At 44.3% G+C, this 24,654-nt stretch overlaps 1 protein-coding gene across 8 annotated transcripts in view; it reads right to left on the bottom strand.

The window, feature by feature from the left end:
• Positions 1-24,654, bottom strand: part of LOC146813499 (uncharacterized) — a 70,863-nt gene that overhangs the window by 33,497 nt on the left and 12,712 nt on the right. For 2 of the 8 annotated variants that reach the window (XM_085620259.1, XM_085620258.1), the window contains exons 1-2: positions 22,202-22,331; positions 20,222-20,289 (exon numbers count right to left, since the gene is read on the bottom strand). The gene's annotated coding sequence lies outside the window, so the exon portion shown is untranslated. Of the gene's footprint in view, positions 1-11,469; positions 11,598-14,118; positions 14,241-20,132; positions 20,290-22,201; positions 22,332-24,654 lie in introns of those variants that run through there. The other 6 variants (XM_085620254.1, XM_085620255.1, XR_014966984.1 and 3 more) reach the window with 5 other exon arrangements.

The following is a 24,654-nucleotide window of genomic DNA, read 5'->3' as shown; positions in this document are numbered from 1 at the left end:
GGTGAAAGTTGGTGGAAGGGCTGAGCAGCTAGCACACTGCTCCTGGTAGGGCTGTTTTATGTAACTTGAATATACCTACGTAAACTACATCCTACCAGCGTGGACTACGTTACTATATTTATTTTGGCGACAAATTGGAGACTTGCTCACACTCTACAGTGAAAGAAGCTCAAGATGACATCTACAAAAGAAAAAATGTTTGGGAGACGCGACAGACAACACAAGGAAAAGTTCAAACAATGTCGGGGTCACAGGAGGCAACACAAAAACAAAAGAAGCCACAAAGAATACAAAGGAAAATAGAACAGCACACCTTGCAGCCCCACCACTGTCCATTACATTGCACAGCTCCAGCCCAAGCGTGCTGCATTCTGTTCGTCTGCAAAAGAAACAATTGATGGACAGAATGCTGGACAAAGCAAACATTCACCACCAGTCACAAGGATCTAGGTTAAATCCCTCATTCTTTTGCTCACCACAACACCCCAGCCTGGACCTAGCCATATGCAAATCAGTCTTGACCCTGTTCCTTGTGGGAACAGTCCAGTCCGAACTGCCAAGCCAGGTCCTCCCGGGACCGGAAACAAGCATCCTGAGACCGGTTTCAAGGCATCACCCTTCATCAGCCAGGCTAGCTTGAATCCAGTGGTGTAGTGAGCACAGGACCCACGTCTGGGCATACCCTTCCCACTTAGGGCGACATATGCAAAAGAAAAATTGATGGACAAAATGCTGGACAATGCAAACATTCACCCCCAGTCACAAGGATCTGGGTTAAATCCATCATTCTTTTGCTCACCACACAACCCCAGCCTGGACCCAGCCATATGCAAATCATTCTTGACCCTGTTCCTTGGGGGCACAGTCCAGCCCGAACTGCCAAGCCAGGTCCTCCCCGGACCGGAAAAAAGCATTCTGGGATTTGTTTCAGGGTATTACCCTTCATCAGCTAGGCTAGCTTGAATCCAGTGGTGTAGTGAGCATGGGACCCACGTCTGGGCATACCTCTCCCACTTAAGGCGACATATGCAAAAGAAACATGGCATGGTGAGCAAAAAAACAATGGATTTAGGCCCAGATCTCTGTACTGGGGTGAGTTTATTTATTTTTTCATTTGTAAAGCGCATGGTTACACCACTGGTGTGTCCCTGCGTTGATATGCATGCTCTGGGGGGAGGCAGCTGCCATCCGCCTGTGCTACGCTGTGCAGAACTGACCAGTAACCCCATCTGGTTTGCCTGAACAGCCACGTTTTCAGCTGTCTTCGGAAACTACTTTCGCATGGTTCTAATCTTAGATTTAATGGTAGGCCGTTCCACGTTTTGGCTGCACGGTACCTGAATGAGCATGCTCCCATTCTTGCTCTGAATATTTTCAGTACTGTAACCAGCGCCTTACCCATAGATCCTAAATTCCGTCCTAGGATGTATTGGGTTATTAGCGGTTGCAGGTATCTAGGGCCTTTCTTCGATAGAATACGGTGGCAGTGGCACATTGCCTTGAATGAGACTCTCCTTTCTACTGGCAGCCAGTGTAAAGCGGTCAGTGCCTTCTTCGTATTCGCTCTTCTCGGAAAGCCCAGTACCATTCACACCACCGCATTCTGTACTCTGTAATTTGGCAAGTCCCTTTTTAGTAGCACCAAGATATAGTACATTCCCGTAATCCAATTGGGAAGTAATTACTGCATGTACTATGGTTTTCCGGGCTGTTTGTGGTAATAAATCTAGGACCTTCCTCAAAATGTTCATGTTCCCGTAGCATTTGCCAGCTACCTTACGAATCTGACTTTCAAAAGTCAGCTCGGAGTCAAGCCATATACCGAGGTTTTTAACTTCTGATTTGGGAGGAGGCAGTTGGCCTAGTGTTTCAGGACACCATGCGGATGACCATATGGATGGCACCCTGCCTACCACCATGACTTCCGTTTTGCTCCCATTTAGCTTGAGGCAGTGGTTAGACATCCAGTCTGCCACCTCTTCTAAACATTCGGAGAACCGGGTAGCTGCTTGGCCCTTGTCTTGTACTAACATCACAATTAGTTGCGTATCGTCTTTGTAGGAGACGATCAACGCCCCATACTTCTCCACACACTCCGCCAATGGCCCCACATAAATGTTAAACAAGGTGGGGCTCAAGATCGAGCCTTGCGGGACCCCTTGAGTCAAGGGAATCTTCTTAGATAGATATGTTTGTTGTGCAACTTGGAAGCTCCGTGTGGAGAGAAATTATGTCAACAAGCTCAATGCCATACGCCTTATGGCACACACCTCTAATCTTTGAATGAGTAGCTTATGGGAAATAGTGTCAAACGCCGCACTTAGATCAAGTAGAATCAGTGTGGCCATTTGTCCCTCATCTGCATATTTCCTCAGTATTTCTGTGGCTATGAGTAGTGCTGACTGTGGAGTGGGCCACTCTGAAACCTGATTGGGAGGGATGCAGTAGGTCGTTTTTGTTAATGTGGTCTATTAATTGTTTATTCGTAGCTTTTTCTGCAACTTTAGCCACAAACGGCAGCATTGAAATTGGGAGTAGATTTTCCCGTGCTGTATGTTCCAGTGATGGCTTCTTTTTGAGTGGTTTCACAATGGCCTGTTTCCATTTTGTGGGGACCACACTATTTTGGAAGGAGCGTGAGATAAGCTCAGAAATATATGGCATGATTACATTTGCTCCCTGCCTTATTATCTTCGGTTGAGCTGGGTCCAGAGGGGATACCGATGTTATCCCTTTTGCTATGGTGGTAATTTCTTCAAGTTCCTGTATCTTAAATTCATCCAGAATTACCCCAGCAAAATTAGTCTGGCTATCGCCTGTCATACTAGTTCCTTCCCATGCTTCTATCGGGAAAGTGTTGTAGATTTTTGCCACTTTATCTACGAAGAATTCTGCAACCTTATTACAGCTCTCTTCGTAGGCATCTGTGTCACTCCTGTTTTCCTGTGTTCTTAAGGACTTCAGTATCGCGAACATTTCTTTATGGGAATTGCTGGCCTCTTCTATTCTTTCAGTGTAAAACTTAAATCTGGCTTTCTTAATTAAGGAGTGATATTGTTTTAATTCTTTTTTAAAGTTTTATTTAGCCTCACTACTATATTCCTTCCTCCAGACTCTCTCGAGCATTTGCATTTTTTTTGGCTATCTTTAGCTAGTCACTAAACCAAGGTGCCATTGTATTTTGTCTTTTTGGGGTCCTGGTAATCCACGGTGCTGTCTTATCTAATGCCTCTGTGATCCAGGCTTCCAATTGATTGTTGGCTAGATTAACATCTTTGTCTAAGATGGGCTTTTTCTCCATCAGAGCCTGTGTGAAAGAATTGGAGTTGAAATTCTTCCACTTCCTTGTAGTAATTACTCTAGTAGGTTGTACTACCCTCTTCCTGTGGGTAGGCACAGAAAACTGGACTAGTGATCAGACCAAGGAATAGGCGATGGTGTCTTAACCCCTATATCCTCAAAGTTGGAGAAGATAGAATCTAGAATATGGCCTCCTTGGTGCGTTTGAGATTCTACTCTTTGTGCTAGGCTCAGAGTCAGTAGGTCGTTGCGTAGAGTGTATACTTCTTGGTTCTGCTGGTTATCAAAATGTAAATTCAGATCACCTAGCACCAAAAAGTTTTCATGTCGAAGTGCTGGTTGCACTACTTTCTCTTCCAGGCTCGTCATAAATCTTCTGTCGCCGATAGACTAAATAGGAACGCCTCACATTTTTTAAGGTCGGCCTGTTGAATTTCACACTTCATTTAGGATTTGAAAATAATGGCTATGCCCCCTCCTGTTTGTCCTTCCCGATCCTGCCTTACTAACATATATTCACTGAGGATTGCGTCCAGAACGTCTGGGGTGGAGCTCTCATTCAGCCAGGTCTCAGTCAGAAATAGAGCGTCCAGTGATCTTTCCCTAAGAAGGTCCTGTATCTCATATTTGTGCTTCGCTAATGATCTACAATTTAGTAGTGCTAACTGCAGCTTATCTTTATTGTTCTTATCATTATTTGGCCCTAGGGTCATGTTACAGTGCTCACATTTCAACTCATTACTATCTATATTTATGTTGTGTTTGCATGATTCATCAATGGACATTGATAGTCACCATAGCTCCTCAACTGTGTACCTAAGTCTCTTTGATGGCTCAGCAGGACCAGGGGTCCTGGCCTCTGGGCCCTGTCTGGCGCGGACGGGCTAGCCTTTGGCGTGCCCGCTGCACGGACTGACACACATGGGTCTAAATGGTGGAGCGGGTGAGAATTTCCTGCTCCACCTCCCTACCCGGAAATTATGTGCTATGCGAAGTCAGCCAGGATTATAAAAATCTTCTCAACGTGACAGTTACCAACAGTGCAAATCCTCAGTGGTGCCAAATAGTTGATCTTGTGTCAAACTGATCCTCGGGCTGCTACTAAGTTTCTTTTGTAACCCCGAGCAACCCGTTAAAACTCACTGCAAAGTTTGACACACAGCCGGGATGGACCGGGGCGGGCAACAATAAGGTAAACAGGAGTAAAATGCGACGCAAATTAAGCTAAAATCAGTACAAGATATGCTTTTGAAATAAAGTGCAGGTTTTCTGTAAAAAAGATTAAAAAGTTCAGGCACACGCCGGCGCTCTCACCAGAGTATCACATTGTTCTGTATTCTGTCCATCAATTGTTCTTTTTGCATTTATCACCCCAAGTAGGACGGGTATGCCCGGACATAGGTCCCGTGCTCTCCATGCCACTGGAATCAAGCTATCCTGGCTGATGAGGGCTGAAAGCCCGAAACTGGTCCTAGGATGCTTGTTTTCAGTCCAGGAAGGACGTGGCATAGCAGTTCGGGCTGGACTGTTCCCATTGGGCACAGGGTCAAGACTGATTTGCATATGGCTGGGTCCAAACTGGAATGGCATGGTGAGCAAAAAAAAAAAAAAACTTCGGATTTAGTCTCAGATCTCTGTACTGGGGCGAATGTATGACATTGTTCTGCATTCTGACCATCAATTGCTCTTTTTGCATTTGTCACCCCGAGTGGGACAGATATGCTCTTCATGCCACTGGAATCAAGCTATCCTGGCTGATGAGGGCTGAAAGCCCGAAGCCGGTCCTAGGATGCTTGTTTCCACTCCAGGGAGGACCTGGACTGTTCCCATTGGGTGCAGGGTCAAGACTGATTTGCATATGGCTGGGTTCAAACTGGAATGGCATGGTGAGCAAAAATACAATGGAGTTAGGCCTAGATCTTTGTACTGGGGTGAATGTATAACATTGTTCTGCATTCTGTCCATCAATTGTTCTGTCCATCAATTGTTCTTTTTGTATTCTGGTCATCTGGCACATAGACAAAAAATGCGCCTTCAAGGCAAGTAAGCTACTTCATTTTTTAAATAACATTGCTTCTGTTGGTTTGTTATGGAAGCAGGAATTGCGAGCTACATCTGATTAAAGGTAAATGCAGTTGGACTTACAATTTGCATTACTGGAGTTCCTGTTATGTTTTACCGTGCACAATGTCAAAGTCAAGTGCGTCACATTGCGCAAAGAAACTGGAATTTCAAAAAGAAGCTTTGTCGTATAAGGAATTAAACTGTTTCACTGCCTTCTGAGTGATGTCTGGAAGTGCTATGGCTGAACACCTATGCTCGGAGTTCTATGATGGAAGATACTTATGGTTTGGTTTTTTCTTATTCACCCATCTACATTACGTGTGTGACCCCTTCAAGATCATGCATGTTATTTTTTGGCATGCTGATCTTTCTACCGGCGGCTGGAGGAGAACATCAGCTGTGTCAAACTTTGCAGTGAGTTTTAACGGGTTGCTCGGGGTTACAAAAGAAACTTAGTAGCAGCCCGAGGATCAGTTTGACACAAGATCAACTATTTGGCACCACTGAGGATTTGCACTGTTGGTAACTGTCACGTTGAGAAGATTTTTATAATCCTTGCTGACTTTTCTGTGACGCAGTTAAACGCTGGGGTATCTCGCACTCCTAAGGTTTGGTGGAAGAGACATGTACTCGGGTTAATTGTTACATGTTGGGACTTATGGCACTGAAGTTATGCAGGTTCTGTAGTAAACATCTTTTTTTTAATGAATTTGAGGACTCTCTCACCCCAACAGTTATCGCTTGTGTGCCTTGTATTCCAAGTCGTCAGCGCGAGTGCGGTCTTCACCAGCTCATGGCATGATGGGACGCCTTGGAACATGACCCTGCACAGCACATACATGCCAAGAGCCACCCGGCGCAGCGAATGCTGCGTGCCGCCATCTTGCGGTTGGTATTAGCCACAAATTTAGAGTATGTTCTGCCCACACGAAGTACAGTTCCCTGACCTTTGTCAGATGTTCCGATCCTCATTTGAAAGAATGGGTGTTTTTGACCTTTAAGTCTCTCCTGTTCTTGGTGAGATGCAGGACTTTGACAAGTTCTCTTCCAGCTGACGGTCTTGTTGCATTATTCCGTTTTGACTATTTTGTCACATGTTCTTCAAGCAACACGCGTGGCCATGATAACATTGCGAAGGTGGTGTTTCTCTTCTTCAAGTCTTCCTGCGAGTAGTCCCGTGTGGTCACTCAGTCATGGTATTTCTATAATAGATGAACAGGGTAGCGCACTCCTTGGTAGAATGAGGTACTTCACGTGGTAAATCTGTAGGTGGTGCAATTGGGTGGGTTCTCCTGAGTAGAAGGATATCTTACAATGTAGTCGCACTCTTTAAACGTTTAAGAATGTCTCCCTTTTGCACTTAATCAAATGGTTTTGATAACAGTAGACAAATTTTCAATTCTTTATTGGATTACGAGTGTAAATAAATTGCAATGTCCATTAATTCTTCACGGTTTTCATCAATTAAATTTCATTCATTAAAATGCATGTAGCGTTCTTTGCATTGTTCATGATTCAGAATTCTTGCTGCCCAATGCATTTCGGGCCTGAAAGCCTTTCATCAGGGGATGACATACTATAAATGAGGAAACAAGGTATCAGGACATTTAAAGAACCATACCGAATATACATTTGGTGATATCGAACATGTGCCTCGTGTGAATTCCTGAACACTTTTATCGCGATCAGTGCGAGAAACATAGCGTGCTCGTTGGTGCCCAATTTAAAGAAAAACTAGAAATGTGATCCTATTTACACACAAGTGCATGATGGTATTGCCATCTAGTGCGTGATGATACAAGTGATAAAAGGGGTGAAAATGAGTGATAGACAAGCGTACTGAAAAAGTGCATAAATCGTTGATGTGTGTCCACATGCACGCAGTAAAGACAGCGTTTACGAAAGTCAACACATATTAGGAACCGTACTCACGAAACGTGTCAATTGTATTGGCTTCGTGTTGATAAAATCTACCAATTTCTGTAAGAGAGTTATTGTGCGTCGTAAGCTTTCAAACGATATTGGTGCCCGGTAAGCTTAAGAAGATTGTGTGGACAAAGATAAAAATAACTTATTGTATCGATTGTGTGTGCAGTATTGTATTCAATCTTCTTCGAGTGTAATATGCGAGTTCGCGTTCCCGAAACAAGGAAGTGAATGTTGTTGTGCTCCATTGGTTAAATAATAATGCGTGTCGTGTGTGTGCAGAACTACAGAGAAGAAAGACTCGTAGTTCCTGTATATAGATTGTCACAAAGGTGAAATCAAGTAAAACGATAAATGAATAAAAACAATTGATTTAACACATGAATTCTTCTATCGGGATATCTCCGAGTGTTGTATGTGGAGTGACTAGAATTGTATGTGTATAAATTGCGCAAGTTAAATCCTTACACGCATCGTGAGCGTATGAAACTACAGAGAAAAAAAGACTCTTAGTTTTTAGATGTCCGGTGTAGTGCGATGGAATTGAAAGGAGCCGATGTACCTTGTGAAGATTAATACAAAAATATAGGAACTGAAAGGAGTGGGAAATTGTGTCCAAGGTTGGTTTACGCACGATCATCCTTGTGTACAGATCTGGTGTGAGCGGTATAAAACGTGTGCAAATGGTAGAACGTTAAGAAACTAAAATAATTGTGTGCACATGACGGTGGATCAAAAGTGAGTGGTGGATTTGGTGGCACATCAGTGAGAAACGTTTATATGTTGTAAACGTTGAACAGTTAAATGACGACAATTGAAATATGAATGAGGATTCGGTATTCAGTGCAATAATGATGCCAGGGGTGTACTTTACAAGAAACAACTTAAATCACAATGTTCATTTAGTCCTTTAGGACTGATGGAGTCCATTCTGTCTATCCAATACACCTCTCTTTGCAACAAATGTTGGGTGTTGTTTCGACCTTTTTGAATGGGTACTTGTTCTAGAATTAAGAATCGTAGTTGACTGATGTTGTGTTTCTGAGTCTCAAAGTGTTGGGCTATGGAGGATTTGGCATTTTTCGTTCGGATGTTACTTTTATGTTCATTCAATCTGATGCGTATTCTTCGTTCAGTCTTTCCAATGTATACTAATCCGCAAGGGCATTTTAACATGTAGATAACATTTTGACTATTGCAAGTGGCGGATACTTTTAATTTGATTCTGAATCCTTTGTGTGGATGTTGAATCTTATTCCCCTTTATAATGAAATTGCAATTTCCACAATTTAGACATGGGGTAGTTCCTTTATAGTGAGGTTCAGCAGAACTCTTTGAGGTGGTTAGTATTTGTTTGAGATTCCTTGACCTTTGATATGCAAATATCGGAGGTGCGTCAAAAATGTGCTTGAAATCTGTTTCGGTTGCCAACATAGGCCAATATCTTAAGATCACTTTTTTGAAACTGTAACTTTGAGATGAATATTTTGATATAAATACACTTCTGTTGACTGTGTTTTTTTTTTTGTTTTAGTAGTTAACGTGGATCTTGTGATTTTGTCTGCTTTTTTGCATGCATTATTGAGGATTTGCTCTGGGTATTTTCTTCTTCTTAACTTCTCAATGCATACTTCTCTGCTTTCTATATATAGTTGTTCGGTACTGGATATATTTTTAGGCCGCAATAACTGAATACGGTAAATGTTCCTTGAGGGAAGGTTGATGGAAGCTGTGGAAGTGAAGTAGATTGTTGCGATCTGTTTTGACATGAACTTGAGTCGTGAGGATTCCATTGTTGTTGTGAATGGTGATGTCAAGAAAGGAAATGCACTTTTTGCTGATGGTCGATGTAAATTCAATATGATCGTCCACTCTATTTAGATCATCAATTGAGTTCTGCAATATTGTGGAGGATCCTTGCCATAATATGAATATATCGTCAATATATCTCCTGTATAATAACAAGTGTTGTTGCCATGTGTCGTTGCTTAAGATATGGTCTAACTCAAATCTGTGCATGAAAAGATTTGCATACGTTGGTGCAGCACAATTACCCATAGATGTTCTGGAGCACTGTAAATAGAAGTTATTTCCCCATTGAAAATAGCTGTGATACAATGTAAAGTGGATGAGTTCCATTAGAAAAACTTTTAGATCGATGGGTTTATCGCTGTTTAACAAAAATGATTCAACTGCCTCCATGCCCTTGTTGTGTGGTATTGATGTGTACAATGCTTTGACATCTATAGTACACAATATGGTTTCCGAGTTAGTCTTGCCTTGAGTTGTTTCCAATATGTTTAAAAAGTTAGTGGTGTCCCTTATGTATGTACTCATGGATTAAATGAGCGGTTGTAAGTGTTTGTCCAAATATCTACCTATGGGTTCGTGTATGGAGTTGATGGTCGAGACTATTGGTCTAAACGGTACAGCTGGATTGACTTTACTGAGATATTTCTTGTCTTCTGCCGCAATAATTCCTTGGTCTGTGGCTTTATTCAAGATGGTTTGTAGAATTTTCATAAATTCGTTGGTGGGATCAAATGGTAACATCATGTATGTGTTGGTATCTTGGATGTGCTCTTGAACATTTCTCTCATAAAAATCGGAATCCATGATTACCATTGCTCCCCCTTTATCCGCCTGGCGGATAGTAACCTCACTTTTTGCCGCGATCTGCTTTAATGCCTGTTGTGCTTTCTGAGTAATATTAATGGTTTTGGATTTATTTAGGCTAGATATTTTTTTCAATTCTTTTAAGGTGATGGTTACAAATGCATCCAACACTTTGTGGCTAATAGGAGCCATGAATGTACTTTTGTTGTGCAGTCCCAGGAGGGTGCTTTCTTGCGGTCTTTGAGATGGTTCTACGATATTGTTAAAAAAAATGTTTTAATCTTAGTGATCGCATGAATTTAAAGAAACTTATCTCGATGTTGAGAGAATTAGAATGGTAGGTGGGTACAAATGATAATCCCTTTTGTAAAGTGTTGATTTGAAAATCCGTCAATTTGTGCTTGGAAATGTTAATTACGAGACTTTCTGGCTGCGTGTTCCTTTCGCCACTGGTTTTGGTGGTAAAGTTTTTCCTCCTGCTTCGTCTGGTGGTCTTTGGCCTGGATCTAAAAAAGGCTGTCCATTGTTGTTGTAAGATGTTGATGGACCCTCTACTTCAGGGCCAGATAAATCATGTGTGGATCGGGTAGTATCTGAGGATTGTGGATTTTCTTGTCTGCGTGGCGGTCTTTTGTTGTGAGTATCATCGGAAGATGATGCATCCGTGTCTGAGAAACGACCGGTATTAGCTCTCGGTTGTCTTCGATTGGCATACACCTCTGCCCAGGTGTATACTTCTCCCAACTTGTAGTCAACGGTATCTTTTTTGAATTTTCTGATTCTCTCGTTTATTTCTTTTGTGTAATCATCAAGTTGTTTGTTGATGTCTTGTAGTGTTCTATTCCAGTCCACATCTTCTAGTCTGGTCGAAAGATCTTGCTTTAATTTGGTGATTTCCTGGCTGAGCTCTTCTAATAACTTGGATAATTCTTCGACTATCAGTAAAATCAAATCCAACGAACACTTGTTTAAAATTGCTTCCCATTTCTGTGTAAATCGTATGTTGTTTTTGCAAAGTGTAGATTTCAAAGCTATTCTTAATCCCCTCGGTATCCGTTGCACTTTGTGGTACTTGATAAGTGTGCTGGCGTGTAATCTTTGGTTGAAGGCTTTATTTGAGACATATATTAATTGTTTGATGCTAAATTGTGTTGAGGTTGTACTGGTGCTGGTTCCCTCCGTTTCATCGAAGAGGTCATATATTCGTTGAGTTTCGTCCGTGGTATATACAAAGGTGTCAGCTCTGTTGTCTGTGGTTTTTGCAATGTCATCCAGTGACATGGTGGGTGCGTACTCTGTTACTCAGAGTGGGTATTTCTAGAATAGATGAACAGGGTAGCACACTCCTTGGTAGAATGAGGTACTTCACGTGGTAAATCTGTAGGTGGTGCAATTGGGTGGGTCCTCCTGAGTATAAGGATATCTTACAACGTAATCGCACTCTTTAAACGTTAAAGAATCTCTCCCTTTTGCACTCAATCAAATGGTTTTGATAACAGTAGACAAATTTTCAATTCTTTATTGGATTACGAGTGTAAATAAATTGCAATGTCCATTAATTCTTCATGGATTTCATCAATTAAATTTCATTCATTGAAATGCATGTACAGTTCTTCGCATTGTTCATGATTCAGAATTCTTGCTGCCCAATGCATTTCGGGCCTGAAAGCCCTTCATCAGGGGCTGACATACTATAAATGAGGAAACAGGGTATCAGCACATTTAAACAACCATACCGAATATACATTTGGTGATATCGAACATGTGCCTCGTGTGAATTTCTTAACACTTTTATCGCGATCAGTGCGAGAAACATAGCGTGCTCGTTGGTGCCCAATTTAAAGAAAACCTAGAAATGTGATTCTATTTACACACAAGTGCATGATGGTATTGCCATCTAGTGCGTGATGATACAAGTGATAAAAGGGGTGAAAATGAGTGATAGACAAGCGTACTGAAAAAGTGCATAAATCGTTGATGTGTCCACGTGCACGCAGTAAAGACGGTGTTTACGAAAGTCAACACATATTGGGAACCGTACTCACGGCCCTATAGCGGATTACTTGTCAAGAGTTCCCCACAACATACTCCACAACCTTGTTATGTTCTACGTTACAAGACTGTATGTGCCATGCAGTGCATTTATGGGTGAGGAATCGCGCACCTGTGTGTCATATGGGGTCATCAAGTTTTTCTTAAGGGCATCCCCAAATAATTTGACTATAAAAGAGTTGCAACATTTAGACTGTATGTTGAAGGAATGTTTTTTAATTTGTGTGCCCCTTACTTTGGAATGGGTTTTAGTGCCATATCCTCACTTAAGACACTGTACCCTTATAAGAGGGTTGGGTTAAGGGTTTGTTTCCCTTTCACGCAGGAATGGGTTTTAGTCTCATTTCCTCACTGTGAGTCATGGTACCCTTACATGAGGGTTGGCTTAAGGGGTTTGTTCCCTTTCAGTCTAGGATTGAGTCTTACATGAGAGTTAAATTGCAGTTTTGTTCCCTTTTTACACATAGGATGGATTTTTTGTTCCATTTGTTGCAAGGTATTTTTCCTTGTGTGCAAAAGCCACCATGTGCCGCACGTTCGTCTTGTGGTAGTGGATGTTTTTCACTATCTTTCAATGGAGCTTTTGGTCGTTTTGGTCCCTTATTTAGAGGCAGGAATTTGGGTTTCAGTCCCTTTTTTCTACATTTTTACATGGTCTTTCTTCATAGAGGGGCAGTATTAAAAATGTGTTTGTCATTTTTTGTTCTTTATTAAAGGAGGGGGGTGGGTAATTTGTATTATCTTTCCTCCTGGTGTGGTTCTTTTCCCTCTCATGATGTGGTTTCCCCTGTTCACCCCTGGGTTATGGACCATTTACTTCTGTGTACATTGTTGTTTATAGTTTTTATATAGTTTAGTTTCATTATTCTTTTATTTTATAGGAAGGAGATAATGTAGTATCTTCATGTTGTGTTATGTTCTACGTTATCTTGTTCCTAGCTGCTCAGCCAGTGCGAGTGTTCTGTGTGGAATGTTGGTATGTGGGCCATGAGTGGAATGCTTGAGTGACTGGTAAGAGTGGTGGCAGTTGGTGGTAGGGCTGAGCAGCTAGCAGGCTGCTCCTGGTGGGGCCGTTCTACGTAATTTGAATAAACTTAAACAACATCCTACCAGCGTGGACTACATTATTACAGAAACCAAAAGATTTACTGGCAACAAAGAGCTGCAAGGAAACTCACGTCACTGCAGGAGTACCACTTTGAGTGATGAGATTAGGGATCAGCGAGTGCAGCCTGTCAGGTTCGAGTGAGGTGAACTCACCAAGATCAGTCGCCATTGGTGTGATGGCCCCAGCAGTAGCATGCTCGTGAACTCTGGACCCTTCAAGCCTGCAGGTGTGGGTACGGCTAAATTCGGGCCAGTCAACTCCAGGGGAACCTGATACTAGATAGGGCTTCGGTGCCGGAACACTTTTGGCTTCAGAACAGTCAGAGTAGACTCCTGAGACTCAGAGTACAAGTGGGGCATTCCCTGGGTACTAGCAATAGTGAATGGGGAATAACCACTATGGAGAGGAGAAAGTGGACAGGGGACAGCCAAAGAAACACTAGAGCCCAGACCTCAAGGGGACTGTGTAGTTATTTGAATATCACATGTTTCTTTTGTGTTTATATCAGTAGAAATAAAATACTTCAGTTTTCACAAAAGTGAGTATTTGCCTAGACAATGGTTTATTGCTGCTGATATGCACATATTGTGTTGTGAGCGGTGGAGTGCCTAATGTTTAGGAGACTGGATACAGGCATGCCATTGGCCTTTCCCATTTGCACCAGCAGTACATTAAGCCCCGTTTTTTTTTGTTTGTTTAGTTATTTATTTTTACACACAAAGGCGACATGCATACACAATGGAAAACACAGGTTTGCGAATTTACCTTAGCAAAATGTCCATAGATCCAATAAAGGATTTATGTAGAGAGAGAGGGTGGAGGACTCCTAGGAGTAGGGACAGAGACGTCCCTGCTAATTTCATTAGGGATCAGTATGAGGCACTGGGTGACAGGGATGAGGCTGTAGTTCACTCTGGGAGGGAAACATGGTAGCAACCCAGAAAGAGAGCACTGTGGACTCAGGCTCTAGGATTCCCTTTGCACAGATCTATCCTAGACACAAGCAAAGCGTGTCCCTAATGTATTTTCCAGAGTTTCACCAAGACACTCACCTGGGGCATTCACCACTTTGAATTTCTAGGGTACCACGGTTACCAATTCCAGGAATAGATTCCTTCGGTGGGTTGAGTTTAGCCGAGACTGAGCTTGCAGTTAGCACTTCAGAAAGCTAAGGCTGAAGGGGATGAGAAAGATGGAGTTTGAGAGGGAGAAGCTAGGACTAGCTCACCGGGAACAAGAGAAGAGGAGATGGGAGGAATGGGCTCTGGGAAGAGAAATTACTAGAGAGGGAGGAGAAACAGAATGGGAGGAGAAACAGAAGCAAAAGGAAAAAGAGATGGAAAATGAAAGGATAGCCATTAAGAAAAACGTCGGATGACAGCAATAACAAATCTATCACGGATAAGTACATCTACACCCTGTTCAGGATAGGTTGTGGCCAAGGTTAAAAAAAAAAAAGCACCTTGTGCATGAGAAAGGTCAGGACATTTTGGAATGGATTGTGAGCTTTGCAGTTGCTTGTAAGGCAGAGCTTTTAAATGAGCTAAGGTGGCTGCCTTAATGGGGAGCATGTCACTGGAAGGGACAGCCGTCATTGGGAGAATGCCTGTAGCAGACCAGATGTTCTAGGAGCGAATGAAAGTTCTCATTTGGCCGTTTTGGCTAAAGCCAGCTCAATATCAGCAGAGACTGCGCGACTGCAAGAGAGATCTCAATGTCAGTACAGATTCTGTGACTGCATGAGCGATCTCAATATCTGTAGAGATTCCGTGACTGCAAGAGAGGATTGTGTTCCATTTGAGACTTGGATTCATGGTGTATTGCATGTGAAGCAAGCAAACCAGACTGATAAAAGGGGTTCAAGGTGGTTCTGCCCCCTATAAAAAAAAAATTAACAAGCATTTACAATGCAATGGTCTCTGCATTGTTAAAGTTAGAGCTATTGACATTGCTGATGACATTATTTTTGTTTATGTTTCTAAAACATTTAAAGAAACGGCATTGTTATTTACAATGCCAATAGCTTAATCACTCTCAAATGCGAGACCTTTTGCATTTGCACCCACACACAGAGCCACCCACACACACAGAGCCACCCACACACAAATAGAGCCACCCAGAGCCACCTACACACAGTTACCCACACACAGAGCCACCACGCATAGAGCCACCTACAACAAAAGAGTTGAGATGGCGTGTCCGGCACGAAGAGAGGCAAACCCCTAGGTTTGTTTGCACATGATTGTTCGTGATGTTTTTCCCCTCCTTCACTTACAGATTAACGCGGACACTTCCACTACTTTGGGAGAAAGCCCCGGGCCGCTGAAAGGCTGGTGTATGTTGGAAAAAACAAATAGGGCTTTGAAAAACAAACGCCTCTCTGCGTGGCTTCCCGCCGGTGAGGACGCGTTTCGCCACGGACCCCCATTGTCATGCGGGAATGTGCGAGGGACTAATCTACTCGAGGAGGCCAGCCGATGGGGGCAAAATGGCTGCATCGCACCACGCGAGTCTGCAGCGTGTCTTGCTCATGCTGCCTGCATGCGCTAGTAGGCTCTCTGATTGGTTGACAAGGTCCACCAATCACAGTGCTTATTTGGTAGTTGCCAACCAATCGGAGAGCCGACTGGCGCGTGTTCAGTGAGTCCACCACTAGGACCTATAGTGAAACAAAAAAACCAATGGTGTAGGTGCTAGGTTATGCCACACAGATCAAAAGGGCTTTTGAACTACCCACTGCTGGGTAGAGACACAATTAAAAGTATTGTAACATTGGTACAGGGCGGCAGTTACCCAATTTGGTTGATGTAGTTACCGCTTCTGTCCGGGGCTATTTTAGCCAGAGGTATGCATGCTAACCCAACCTGGAAATGGGAATAGGTGGTGTCAGCAAGGGAGAAAGAGGAAGAGGAGAGCAGAGATCCGACAGAGCTCCGATATTCATTAGTCAGAAATGGGGTAAACAGAGGGCGTCTGTTTTGTTCAAACAGAAGTACAGATATGGGCAGGATTATATAATAATGAGGGTCTGCTCTTAAAGGAGCTGTGTACAGAGTGACGTGTCACGGCAATATAGTGTAGCGTCAAAACAACCCCCCTATGTGCAACCCGGGGTAAGACTGCAACTATCCAAGGTGAACTCATGGATAAACCCAGGGAGGCTGTGCATGAGTGGACCCAGACACGGTATGGGTGCCATTTGAGGGGGAGAAACCAGAAGGAACTGTGACCATACAAGTACACCCTGAGAAGTAAAAACTGGTGCATCCATGTAGATAGAAGCCCCATTGTAGGACAGTGGAATGGCGAGCTTGCAGTGGGTCTGGGGAGCGTGTAAGACGGTCCGGATAGGATGCTCAACCTTAATAGGGGCCCTGCATATGGGCAAGTGAATGCGGGGCCCAGTCGGGGAGTGCGGGGCACGACAAAGCGCTTCAATGGTGCGGTCAAGGCTAGGGTAGTTAAGCCGCCGCAGCAAGGAAAGTGAACTGGGGGATGGTCCCTGTCTACAAGTCTTGAGGCACGGCAAAGCCTAGACCAAGTAGGTTGTGATTCAAGCAAGCCAGGGATGGTAACGCAACCCGGGCAAAATAGGCGAAGTAACTTACCGCTCTGATGTCGCGGTGTCTCTCTAGTGTGCGTCCAACCAGCAGGATACTCTGAGAAACAACTTGTTGTTTATTACGGCTCGTCCACTTCCGTGTAGATAAACCGGGGTGCTTGGAATTTGTAGTTTTTGAAAGCGCACGCCTAGGGAAATGTAGTCCCAGCACGAGAAGGAAAACCTCGATTAAATATCAGCATAGGGCACTGAACTCGATACAAGATCGAAAGCAATACGCTGGTCCAGTCGGAAACGGCTCATGAAAAAAAACCATGATTAGCATAATGATATGTCGGCATGGGGCACTCGAGGTGAAACTGATAGCTGGTCCAGGCAGAACCAGCTGCTGAAAAGAATATGGTCGGCAATCGGACACAATGGGTCACATGCAGACAGCTCAGGCTATACAATAAGTCGAGCAAAGTATCAAGCACTGTCAGTACGGACCAGCGAGATATCGCGCTACATGCACACAGTCTGCTCAGGTGCTGGAAAAAGAGCAGACATGATTGAAGTGCTGACAGGCGCTGCTCTTCTGCCGGGCAGCCTCGGAGGCCGCGAGCCTCTCTGTGGATTTCTCGAGCTCCCACTTGCCGGCCGCCCTCACCTCGGTGTGCAGGGCAGCCCTCTTCGAGGAGGTCAGCCGATGAGGGGAAAATGGCTGCATCGCACCACGCGAGTCTACAGCGCGTGTTGCTCATGCTGCCTGCACGCGCCAGTAGGCTCTCTGATTGGTTGACAAGGTCCACCAATCACAGTGCTTATTTGGTAGTTGCCAACCAATCAGAGAGCCGACTGGCGCGTGTAGGCAGCGTGAGCAAGATATGCCGTAGACTCGCTGTCTTATGGGCGTGTTTTAAAAAAGAGAAATAATCGAAAAAACACGCCCCCGAATCCGAAAAGGACGGGGCTTGTTTGGAGAGACAAAACCTCTTCTCCAATGGCTGACCAGTATTCAAGAGGCCAGCCAATGGAGAAGAGGAGAGAAGAGAGGCGGGTTCAAGCCCCTCTTCTCCAAGTCATTAAATCTCGCGAGCGAGACTGCGCAAGCGCAGCCTTCGCTAGCCGAGACCTAAAAAGAGATGGGCAAATGGTGCATTTTAAAGCTATTTTTGATAAAGAGTTTCGTGGGAAAAATATATGGTTTATGAGTTTATTTGGATAGTGTGGACTTCAAAATAATTAAAAACGTGAAAGAGTTAACATTTCAAGTGAAAACGTTAGTGACGTATATAAAAGGCTTTGTGAGGAAGAGGAGAGTGTTGGAGGGAGCGAGCTTCAATAGGAAATCCTGTTGAGTGGACTCCTGCGGCAAGGCGAGAAGCAGCAGCTCTTGCACCAATCGGGTTGTTGCTCATGTGCATGACAACGTTGGCCACCCCTGTAAGTCATGGGAAGGGCTACCGTGAAGTGTGCAGTGGTAAATGTTGTGCTGATCAAGCTGGTTCCCGGGTGTAGCTAAAGGATCAGCAATCCCGAATGCCAGGAGGGGCTGCTGCGATGATTTGAACTTTGCTGAACACTATGCAGATCAGGTTAGAGCCTTATGCAACCACATTCTACAACGTCGTATGCCAGGAGGGGCTGCCGTGCGGACACACTCTGGACCAAAAGGGTTGGTGCCCGTGTACAATGGGGACGTGGTGACCCTGTATGCCAGAAGGGGTAACTGGAGTTAGCGAGAGGTGTGTACTGACCCAGAATATCATCTGAAGAGTGAGGATGCTGTGGGAACCTCCATACATCAACCTCCACTTGAGAGATCAGCACAGGCAACATATCACCTTGTAATATATTGTAATAGCCATTTCTAAAACGGGCAGCTACCTCTACAGAGGTGTCCCAGCGCTAGCGGCAGGCTCACGCAAGGGTCAGGCTGGCAGTTATGAAGAGCCAGGTTTTTAGTGCTCTCCTGAATTCCAATTCAGATTCCAACCGACGAAGGTGAGCTGGCAAAGAGTTCCAAAGTTTCGCTTTTTTTTTTTAACCGCAAAAGACCTGCCACCTTGCTGGGCTTTGCGGAATTGTGGAACCCGCAAGTGGTTGGATCTCAAGACACGATCTTGATGATATAGATGCAACCTCTGCCTAAGGTACCTAGGGCCCAGATCTCTGGTGGCTCTAAAGCCAGAATCAGTGACTTGAACTCTACCCTCCTGATTACTGGAAGCCAGTGAACCTACCTCAAATGAGGGGAGATATGAGGACGGAAAGGTACCCACCTAATCATTCTTGCCACAGAATTCTGCATAATTTGTAGCCTGCGAGACAACCTAGTCATCCGTTGTATGAGACCAAAAGACTTACCGGCAACAAAGAGCAATGAGAAAGATCCAGTCCTTGCAGGATAGCAACCGCAAGTAAGGAGATAGGGGGGATTAGCAATTGCAGCCCGCCTGGGCTCTATACGGTGAACTCATCTAGATCAGCCAGCTCCGGGGATCTGGCTGCTTGATAGCGCAGCAGTGCTAACACTTTTGGCTTTACAGCAGGGTCAGAGTAGGCTCCTGAGACTCAGACTACTAGTGGGGCATACCCCGGACTTAATCAATAGTGAATAGGAATAACTACTATCACTAGAGTGAGGAGGAAGTGGGACATGGTACCGTCCAGACACACCAGAGCTGCGATCTCAGGGAGGCAGTGTGGTTATTTGTGAATGTTGTATTTTTCCTTTGTGTGTATAGTAGTAGAAATAAAATACTTCTCTATTTTCATAAAAGAGATTATTTGGCTGGACAATGATTTATTGGTGCTGCACGTGCATGCGAAGTTGTGAACTCATGTTCACCAACCTTTCTCCACCACGCCCGGCTTCCCACTCCACTGGACTGCTCGGACCACATTAACTGACACTGAAGTCTAGAAGAGTACTTGATCCAGTTTCTCAAGATCCATAGAAGCTTTATTGCTCATTCACTTTCTGCTCAAACTCTCTCATCAGACAATCTATTGCCAGTAGGCCCTAAAAAAACTCACTGTGATATACTTTGGCTCGCCATAGTGAGGGAGCAAGTAGATTTTTTGGCCTGCTAATAGGTTAGCTACATTGTCAGATTCACTGAAAAGTTTGTGAAGCAGAATTCAGGTACTGGGAGCCAAATGTGTCAACAAAGCCGAGATATGTGGGATGATCTTGGGGAGGGGGGGGCGGGAGTGCTGTCAGGGCAAACCCCCAGAACCTCAGCTGTGAATGGCCTAGCGAGTCCTGTCCTGCCCATGATATTTTTTCCTGTCCATGACCACCGGTCACTATTGGCACATACTCACTCACTCTCTCCTGTCCCTCCCTCTATTGCCCAGCACCCTGAAGAGACACAGCGAGACAAGACTACCCACTTCAGCAAGCGAACTGCATCTTGTCTTGTGGGTCCAGTCCTGGAACCTCACAAGACTGCAGTGAGATGTTCGAAAGCTGCAAGATTAGGTAGCATCTTGGGTGCAGTTGCATTTGAACCGTACCCAAGGCATGGTCAGGCCCTTGGATTTCCCCCTCCAAAGCGAGTGGGAATTCTGCTCCTGCTCCAGGTCTGCATTCCACACAAGCTCACCGCTTTGGCCCTCCAGTTCTCTGGTCTTGTCCTTCACTGGTTTGTTGTCCGATATCCAATCTTGAAACCTTGTTGAAATGAGGAGGAGAAAACAGGAAAAGGGGTTAGAACAAAATAGAACAGACGTGAAAAAGATAACAAGCATTGGAAATGCAGGTAGGTCTCGCCTCGAGACTTTTGGCTTGACAGCATCCACTGTGCTGCGTGCATGTCTAAACAAACTCATCTAAGAAAAAAAGGCATTGTAATGCGGAGGTCCTTCATTTTTTGTAGACCTGCTCTACACATGCGCGGGCTTACAAAATCACACAAAGTTTTTTTTCAGTTTTTTTTTTTTATTTACACTCCAGCGAGTGAAAAGCAAGTAACGGGGAGGGCCATGGTGGGTCAGGAAACATGGCACGGTGTGGGGACGGGTTGGGAGCATATGGCAAGAAGGCTGGACAAGAAGCAACAAGGATTGAAGCAACACGGATTGCACAGGTGGGGAGGAGAAACAAGGAGTAAGACGCACCAATGTTGAGAGCAGGGGCAGCAAACGAGCAGAGAAGGAAACATGGAAAGGGCAGGAGAGAAGCACCTGAGTGAGAAGCAACACGTGGTGGAGAGAAGCATAGAACAGTGCGTGCTTCATGGCGGAGGCAGGTATAAGTACACAGCAAGAGCACAACGCAGTGCACGGAGGGGGGGATTCAAGAGAAGTACACGAGGAAGACAGCTGAAAAACACATGCACTATTCGGATGTGCTAACCCCTAAAGAAAAAAGGGCCTTAAAATTGAGCAGTGGAAGGATACAAGTAAAGTAACAATACTCCAGGGGAGGAATAGACACAAGAGGGACAAGCCAAGCTATTGAATAAAAGAGAAGCTAATGAGGGCGGCAGGAAAGCCATCCAATAGGTGTGCTAAAAGTCTCTGTATATTGTTTGTACGCCCACAATATGCCTCACAACAGACACCGCATGCGCGGTCTAGTAGGATCAACCTAAAAAGAACATGGCAGAAACCATACGTGCAGATACGCTGAGTGTAATATGCTGGGGGGGTTCAAGGGGACATCATTAACTCATGGCCACGCCCACAGTGAACAGAGGTAACAAACAGCATATTACACGTCGTGCCTCTCCATATAGAGTATGTATTTGTACATTTATGAGCCATTGTTTAGTTGCAATATAAACTACAATTCCAAGGAGCTTTTTTTTCCTATGCACCGCTTTCTTTTTTTTTCTTTTTATGAAGTGCACAGACACTCCATCGCTCACACTAGAAACGAGGGAACTGCAAATAAATTAAAACAATTATGCGCATGCAGATGATTTTGTGAAACTTACTCCCACCGTTGCTAGTCTCAAACGAGGGTAAAGCGTGTCTGTGCACTAAACACAAGCGGCTTGAATCCGTGGTTGGACTGGAGCTCGAGTCCAGCACTGTGCTCGGGATGCAGGATTTTCTAATTCTACGTAGCCTGTGTAATGCATCGCCACCTTCACTAAACAGTGACGTGGCCCGCACTATATCAAACTCAAACGCTGTTTCTCGCCAGCAATATAACACACTAGCTTCTTGTTTTTAGAACAATCCCTCAGAAGGAAAATCTCAAGAATAATAAAACCCTTTGATGGGGGAGCAATGTCAATCTTCTCTGAACACCAAGAAAAGCAAACGGGCAGAGGATGTGGCCTTATGGCCAGAGCTGCTGATGTTAGAAGTGGGTTCAAGTCTCGGCCCAGCCTCAACATCCTGTTATTCTGGGCAAATAACCAACTCTCCTTATGCCAAAAAAAACAAAAATATGAATGTGTCCTTGTGTAATGTAACTGTTGCTCAGGTTGAGTTAGTGCTACAAATTGAAATGCAGCCTTTCCAAAAACAAAGCACACCTTTACAAAACACACCTTTTGTTTCCCTGACTCTGATCATCTCCAAGTTCCACATTTGTTCAGTTTGTCCAGTATTTTTAAAGCGCGAACAATTACCAGAGGGTGTCAAGGCGCTGGGGGCCGTCGGGAAGATTTAGCGAGCTATTGTCCATAGTCACATGGTGCCGGGCTGATCTGCCCTCGGCACCGCGGATCGAACCGTGAGCCCCGGAGTCAGCCGCCCTGGCCAAGGCGCCACACCTCTTCCCTATCAAAATACATAAATAAAAAATACACTTGCAGGACACTTCTCAATAAAACAAGGACATTGCGCTTACATCTTAAAAATCAGTGCCCACACACCGCCAAAGTGTTAAGCTCTGTGCAGCAAGGGGCACATCAGCCTGGGGAGGCAACACATCGCTCCACGAAAACAGAAGCTCTTAAAACATTAACGGGGTGCTGTTAACCACTCCTTTCCTAACTACTCACATTTCCTCTCCTGTGACCAGCACCCTCACCCATAGCTGCCAAGGTTTCAGATTGCTTATGTGTGTTTTCATAATTTCAGTGTAATTATGAGTGGCATTTCAACGACTATGAGTGGCACTGTCTCGCAAGCACAATCAAGCAATGAAGACCAGGCTAACATATACATATCTGAAATTACACCCATTTGAGCAACGAGAAAAGCTAAGATCTTAAATCTGCTGCAAAGTGCCAGAAATGGAAAAGCACTAACCTAGTGCCCTTGTAACCTAATCATGCTGTAAAACAAAATGTGTAACCATGATATTAAATATTAGGTCACAGCCAGGTAGGTTGTATTTATTTTAAAAAGTAATCAGCTCGTACAATAGCTGAGTGGTCCACCCCGGGCTAATGTGTGGTTGTATGACTATGCGAAGTACATGCCAATAAAAAGGCTCCCAGCAGAGTTAAACACGCTTCACAGACTCTTGTGTTCAAAGGAGGCAGGTAAGGACTATGGTCGAGAAACGACCCTTGCCCCTCTCTGAGAAGGGGATTTGGAAATTCTGACTTATTGCTCAGGACTTTAGAATCATGTGTTGTACTTCTTAGAAACACACAAAGCTAAACAGCGGTGCAGCAAGTTTGCCCCCTGGTGCTGGGGAGATAGTTGTTCAGTGCGCCACCCGCAGAACTACATCCAGGAGGTTTTCACAGCGGCTAATCACACCAGTCTGACCCAAAACGACTCAGCGTATTGCACTAATACACTGAGTGCGCTAACGGAGCTGAAAACTGAGCAGAGCAGGTAGAATGCATGACTGCACAGTTCTCAGTACAGAGGCAGGCAACTCAGAATGGGGAAAACTATATTTATTATAGCAGCCGTAGCACTGCAACTAGAAGAGAGGTTGGGAGCACACTGCCTCACATCCCACCACATTTCGCCCCTTTGCGTCCTGGTAAATGCAGTACACAATTAGCGCGTACTGCAAAATTAGCTGTAGTTTTTCACCAAAGTTGGTGCAAATATTTCTGTACATCTCTAAGCATGTGTTTCTGGGTTTAGCCCTTCATCAGTAGAGAGCAGAAGTAGTAGAGAGCAAAGAAATCTCTTCTGGGGTTGCTGGAAATGCTGCAAAGTTCTTCTCAGGTCACTATACCGCTCACAGGTACATAGGTGAATCTCCAAAGTTCATCAGCTTACTGGCTCAAGGGAGCCTTTAAAACAGAAGTGGGGTTGGGAGCACATTGCCGCACATCCCAGCACAGTTTGCCTCTTTGCATCCTGATAAATACAGTACACAATTAGCGCTTACTTAAAATTAGCTGTAGTTTTTCACCAAAATTGGTACAGACATTGCGGTATATCTCTAGACGTGTTTCTGAGTTTCGACCATCAGTAGAGCAAAGAAAAGTTACCTGGGGTTGCTGGGAATGCTGCCAAAGTCCTCCCAGGTCACATTACTTTAAGATATATATTGGTTCAATTAAAACGTGTAGTTATTATATCACAGACAGTTGGACTGGGAGTGAGAGAGTGAATACTTTAACATACACATGGTGTCTCACTTAGATAAAATAAAGGCAAGTCCGATACATGGGCCCATTACTCACATTGCCACAGGATCTAAGCTGCACCTCAACTAGCTATGAGGCTCAAAAAGGCTGAACTCAATCTTGGGTTGCTTACGTTCCCATTTAGAAAGCTATGGCAGGCAGCTCGGGTGGATTGTTTCTACTAGAGTAAGACCACAACTGATATGGTTAATACCATCTAGAGTGGACAAAAACTGATGAATGTGAATGTGGCTCTGATCGACTGCAGTGGATAAGACTACTGAAAGCGTTTCACCCATCACCTATTGTATTTTCAACAGCAGGTGCATCAATTTGGTTCAGGGTTTTCTTCCTGCGCAGCCACGGATATGGCAGATTGTAGGGTGAGCGCTCATGGCAAAATTTACAGACTGTTGTGCATCCATTTGCTACCACTGGCTCATTCAATATGCGGTTTGGAAGGTAATGCTTACTATGGTATAATTAAGCACCTGGAATATCCCACGCCTGAACAACTGGCATAGTGCAGGTAACATTAC

Source organism: Triturus cristatus, chromosome 7 (assembly GCF_964204655.1).
Source record: "Triturus cristatus chromosome 7, aTriCri1.1, whole genome shotgun sequence".
NCBI classification, from domain to species: Eukaryota; Metazoa; Chordata; class Amphibia; order Caudata; family Salamandridae; genus Triturus; species Triturus cristatus.
The sequence above is the reverse complement of the archived record's forward strand: the minus strand, read 5'-3'. Positions and strand labels throughout refer to the sequence as shown.